Source organism: Crinia signifera, chromosome 6 (genome assembly GCF_055691185.1).
Source record: "Crinia signifera chromosome 6, ASM5569118v1, whole genome shotgun sequence".
Lineage (NCBI taxonomy): Eukaryota > Metazoa > Chordata > Amphibia > Anura > Myobatrachidae > Crinia > Crinia signifera.
In genome coordinates, this window is record NC_139222.1 from 66,780,414 (window position 1) to 66,786,413 (window position 6,000).

Here is a 6,000-nt window from a genome sequence, read left to right on the forward strand (position 1 = left end):
GGATAATTTTGTTAGTTAAATATTTTTCGAGAGTGACAATCTCCCACCATATTTTACTTTCACGCAGTAGTAAAGTTTCTAGTTTGGCCATGATGCCCTCTAAATCCTCATCTATTAGTTCAGTTTCTTCTGAATTATCTAGGAAGACTTTTTCTAGATGAGATGATCGATGTTCTCTAAAAGAAAACATGGTGATGGGTGCTGCCTAATATAGTCCTGTCTAAGTGAATGGAACGATAAAACAAGAGTTTTGGATTGACTGAACAGTATATGGCGCTATGCAGCCCTGATGTTCCCAGTCCCTTTAAGTGTCACCCACACTTACAGAAACATATGTACAAGGAAAAGATAGGAACTGGTATACAATACGGCGCAACAGGGAAGTGCTTGAACATATGATGGAGTGTGGTCCTCCTTATCCTGACATATGATTCCACTTTGGTTCGGTGTCCACTTCAAATGGATCGATACTCGTGATGAAGAAATAAAGTGAAAAAGGAAAAAATTACTTCTTTGTGTCCTTTGATATTACAATTATTAATAATGTGTTGAAAAAGTGATTTCTTTATGGTAAGCGTACCAAACTCACGTAAAGGTAAGTTGGTGTGAAGCACATCAAGGTTTCTTTAGTGTTATATCTTGTATTTTCTTAAAATGAATGTGACTCTTTCGATGGACTCCGAAGAGAAGAAAAAGAGAAAAAATGCAATTTGTGTAGAGGTGACGTGAATAACGTGTAAAAGACAATTTGTGAGGAGCTAGCTTAGCGTACCTCACTCACCAAAAGTGAAAAAGGTATACATATATAAAGGTTTCTTTTTAGATTTGAAATGTGGGCGTACCCCAACTCACAGGAATGTAGATGGCGTCAATCTCATAAAGGTATCTTTCCTTGTTCTTTTCTTTATATATGTCGTCGTGGTTTGTTTCCAATTTGTCTCGGAGAAAAACCAGATGTACCATATATCAGAATATATACCAATGTTTTTGAGACAGGAAAGTGGGGGTGATGAGAACAATATATAGAAAATATTGTTTATCACTCTTTAGCCAATTTTAAGCTCAAGCAAAATTTATAGGTCAAAATGAAGGCTTCAAGGAGCTTGAAAATTCCATAGAATATAATGTAAAAAAGACAGAAAGAGTCCTCATTCAAAGAAAAGTAAAAAAATTCAAAAGAGATAAAGAGATAGCCTCCCTTCCAATCCCAGAAAGTAGCCATCAAGTAAGGAAAGACAGAGCCCCTCAAAAATATGAAAAAAAGAAATATTCCGCTCCCATATATCAAGCTCCAATTAGGAACTATCGAAGGGAACCTAATAGAAACCAATACAATAACTACCGAACTCACAGGTCTCCTTCACCGAGAAATTATGAACGAAATAGGAGAAGGGAACACTCAGGAGAAAGAGATAGAAGACATTTCAGGGCAAACAAAACACCAGAATGGAGAATACCTCCCAAACCCTATAGAAGGAGAAATGAAAAACACCACAAAACCCCTGATAAATTCACTACAGAAAATCGATTTTCCCCATTAGAAGACTATAACTTTGACACGCCTGAAAGGTACGAAAAATCTCAGTCACCTTTTTTAGAGAGGGACCACATGTACTCCACGAATCGGTAAATAGACCTTACAGAGGTAAAAGAGGAGGTTTGAAAAAACCTCAAAAAAGAACTAAAAAAAGACCGAAAAAAAGTAAAACCAAAATCCCCTTGTCTAATATAGACCAAATAACCAAAGAACTATCAACCACTAAGATATTCAATCTCAGTTCATATACGCCTTCTACAGAAGAAATGGGCTTATTACAGAAAGGCCTCAAGTATGCCCCCACCAATCATGTGATGCCACTGGAGAGGAGTGAACAGCCATCACACCTTGGATGTATGTATCGTTTTTAACTTGTACTGTTTTTACACCTGATGGTGTTTTTTTGTTTTTTATTTTTATTTATTTTTTGGACTCATTGTTTTGCTGCTTGACACCCGTGGTGGGTCTCAGTTGTTTTTTATGGATATCTTGGAATAAAAGTCTTTTTTACCTTTTCAATACCTGGTTGATCTTGGAGAAATACTGTATATAAGAATAAGGCGTTTTTTCCTGTGCACCTCCATTTGAAAGAAACCGTTATAGGCTTCGTGCCGCCACCTAAAGTGGTGAGTAAGGTACGCCATGAGCATATGGTTTATCCTATATCTAACCCATATGTAAAGGGGATATCTACATATAGGATATACGCTTTGTCTTGCATGTATCTGGGAGCAAATTTGATGAAAATGCTGTGAGGTTCCAAATCTCTGGAAAAATCAAAGAAACTTTTATGAGTGGACTACCCGACACACAAGTGTGAGTTGGGGTACGCCCACCTTCTCTCCTTTTATATACATTTTGACCTATAAATTTTGCTTGAGCTTAAAATTGGCTAAAGAGTGATAAACAATATTTTCTATATATTGTTCTCATCACCCCCACTTTCCTGTCTCAAAAACATTGGTATATATTCTGATATATGGTACATCTGGTTTTTCTCCGAGACAAATTGGAAACAAACCACGACGACATATATAAAGAAAAGAACAAGGAAAGATACCTTTATGAGATTGACGCCATCTACATTCCTGTGAGTTGGGGTACGCCCACATTTCAAATCTAAAAAGAAACCTTTATATATGTATACCTTTTTCACTTTTGGTGAGTGAGGTACGCTAAGCTAGCTCCTCACAAATTGTCTTTTACACGTTATTCACGTCACCTCTACACAAATTGCATTTTTTCTCTTTTTCTTCTCTTCGGAGTCCATCGAAAGAGTCACATTCATTTTAAGAAAATACAAGATATAACACTAAAGAAACCTTGATGTGCTTCACACCAACTTACCTTTACGTGAGTTTGGTACGCTTACCATAAAGAAATCACTTTTTCAACACATTATTAATAATTGTAATATCAAAGGACACAAAGAAGTAATTTTTTCCTTTTTCACTTTATTTCTTCATCACGAGTATCGATCCATTTGAAGTGGACACCGAACCAAAGTGGAATCATATGTCAGGATAAGGAGGACCACACTCCATCATATGTTCAAGCACTTCCCTGTTGCGCCGTATTGTATACCAGTTCCTATCTTTTCCTTGTACATATGTTTCTGTAAGTGTGGGTGACACTTAAAGGGACTGGGAACATCAGGGCTGCATAGCGCCATATACTGTTCAGTCAATCCAAAACTCTTGTTTTATCGTTCCATTCACTTAGACAGGACTATATTAGGCAGCACCCATCACCATGTTTTCTTTTAGAGAACATCGATCATCTCATCTAGAAAGTCTTCCTAGATAATTCAGAAGAAACTGAACTAATAGATGAGGATTTAGAGGGCATCATGGCCAAACTAGAAACTTTACTACTGCGTGAAAGTAAAATATGGTGGGAGATTGTCACTCTCGAAAAATATTTAACTAACAAAATTATCCCAAAAGGGCTCAAGATTAACAAAATCTCCACCTTTTCATCGGCGAGTGAGGAGTTCAAAGAACAGTGGGATTTAATTATTGAAAATTGTTCAATAAAACTGATGGAGTTGATTATCAAAGAAAGGAAGCAGGAGCTCAATAAAATAGAGGGGGAAATAAAGATGTATAAATCCTTAGCCCAACCATACTCCAAAAATGAAGGCTTCAAGGAGCTTGAAAATTCCATAGAATATAATGTAAAAAAGACAGAAAGAGTCCTCATTCAAAGAAAAGTAAAAAAATTCAAAAGAGATAAAGAGATAGCCTCCCTTCCAATCCCAGAAAGTAGCCATCAAGTAAGGAAAGACAGAGCCCCTCAAAAATATGAAAAAAAGAAATATTCCGCTCCCATATATCAAGCTCCAATTAGGAACTATCGAAGGGAACCTAATAGAAACCAATACAATAACTACCGAACTCACAGGTCTCCTTCACCGAGAAATTATGAACGAAATAGGAGAAGGGAACACTCAGGAGAAAGAGATAGAAGACATTTCAGGGCAAACAAAACACCAGAATGGAGAATACCTCCCAAACCCTATAGAAGGAGAAATGAAAAACACCACAAAACCCCTGATAAATTCACTACAGAAAATCGATTTTCCCCATTAGAAGACTATAACTTTGACACGCCTGAAAGGTACGAAAAATCTCAGTCACCTTTTTTAGAGAGGGACCACATGTACTCCACGAATCGGTAAATAGACCTTACAGAGGTAAAAGAGGAGGTTTGAAAAAACCTCAAAAAAGAACTAAAAAAAGACCGAAAAAAAGTAAAACCAAAATCCCCTTGTCTAATATAGACCAAATAACCAAAGAACTATCAACCACTAAGATATTCAATCTCAGTTCATATACGCCTTCTACAGAAGAAATGGGCTTATTACAGAAAGGCCTCAAGTATGCCCCCACCAATCATGTGATGCCACTGGAGAGGAGTGAACAGCCATCACACCTTGGATGTATGTATCGTTTTTAACTTGTACTGTTTTTACACCTGATGGTGTTTTTTTGTTTTTTATTTTTATTTATTTTTTGGACTCATTGTTTTGCTGCTTGACACCCGTGGTGGGTCTCAGTTGTTTTTTATGGATATCTTGGAATAAAAGTCTTTTTTACCTTTTCAATACCTGGTTGATCTTGGAGAAATACTGTATATAAGAATAAGGCGTTTTTTCCTGTGCACCTCCATTTGAAAGAAACCGTTATAGGCTTCGTGCCGCCACCTAAAGTGGTGAGTAAGGTACGCCATGAGCATATGGTTTATCCTATATCTAACCCATATGTAAAGGGGATATCTACATATAGGATATACGCTTTGTCTTGCATGTATCTGGGAGCAAATTTGATGAAAATGCTGTGAGGTTCCAAATCTCTGGAAAAATCAAAGAAACTTTTATGAGTGGACTACCCGACACACAAGTGTGAGTTGGGGTACGCCCACCTTCTCTCCTTTTATATACATTTTGACCTATAAATTTTGCTTGAGCTTAAAATTGGCTAAAGAGTGATAAACAATATTTTCTATATATTGTTCTCATCACCCCCACTTTCCTGTCTCAAAAACATTGGTATATATTCTGATATATGGTACATCTGGTTTTTCTCCGAGACAAATTGGAAACAAACCACGACGACATATATAAAGAAAAGAACAAGGAAAGATACCTTTATGAGATTGACGCCATCTACATTCCTGTGAGTTGGGGTACGCCCACATTTCAAATCTAAAAAGAAACCTTTATATATGTATACCTTTTTCACTTTTGGTGAGTGAGGTACGCTAAGCTAGCTCCTCACAAATTGTCTTTTACACGTTATTCACGTCACCTCTACACAAATTGCATTTTTTCTCTTTTTCTTCTCTTCGGAGTCCATCGAAAGAGTCACATTCATTTTAAGAAAATACAAGATATAACACTAAAGAAACCTTGATGTGCTTCACACCAACTTACCTTTACGTGAGTTTGGTACGCTTACCATAAAGAAATCACTTTTTCAACACATTATTAATAATTGTAATATCAAAGGACACAAAGAAGTAATTTTTTCCTTTTTCACTTTATTTCTTCATCACGAGTATCGATCCATTTGAAGTGGACACCGAACCAAAGTGGAATCATATGTCAGGATAAGGAGGACCACACTCCATCATATGTTCAAGCACTTCCCTGTTGCGCCGTATTGTATACCAGTTCCTATCTTTTCCTTGTACAGAAGAAAATGTAAAATACCCACATTGTCCAAGTATGCCCAGTTGTCCACCTACAGTTTGTGTAGCGTAATAACCATCTAACCCTACTAATTATGTAGCATAAAAACTCAGTCCCAGTCTTCCAGCGCACTAAATGGCTATAGGATTATTACTTTTGCCAACTGTATCTGTGACCAGAAATACAAGATGACTAGTATTATGGTGGCTTAACCTTAGAAGTGTCCTTTTTTGAAGGGGAACTTGAAATAAATCACAACCATTAGTCCAGA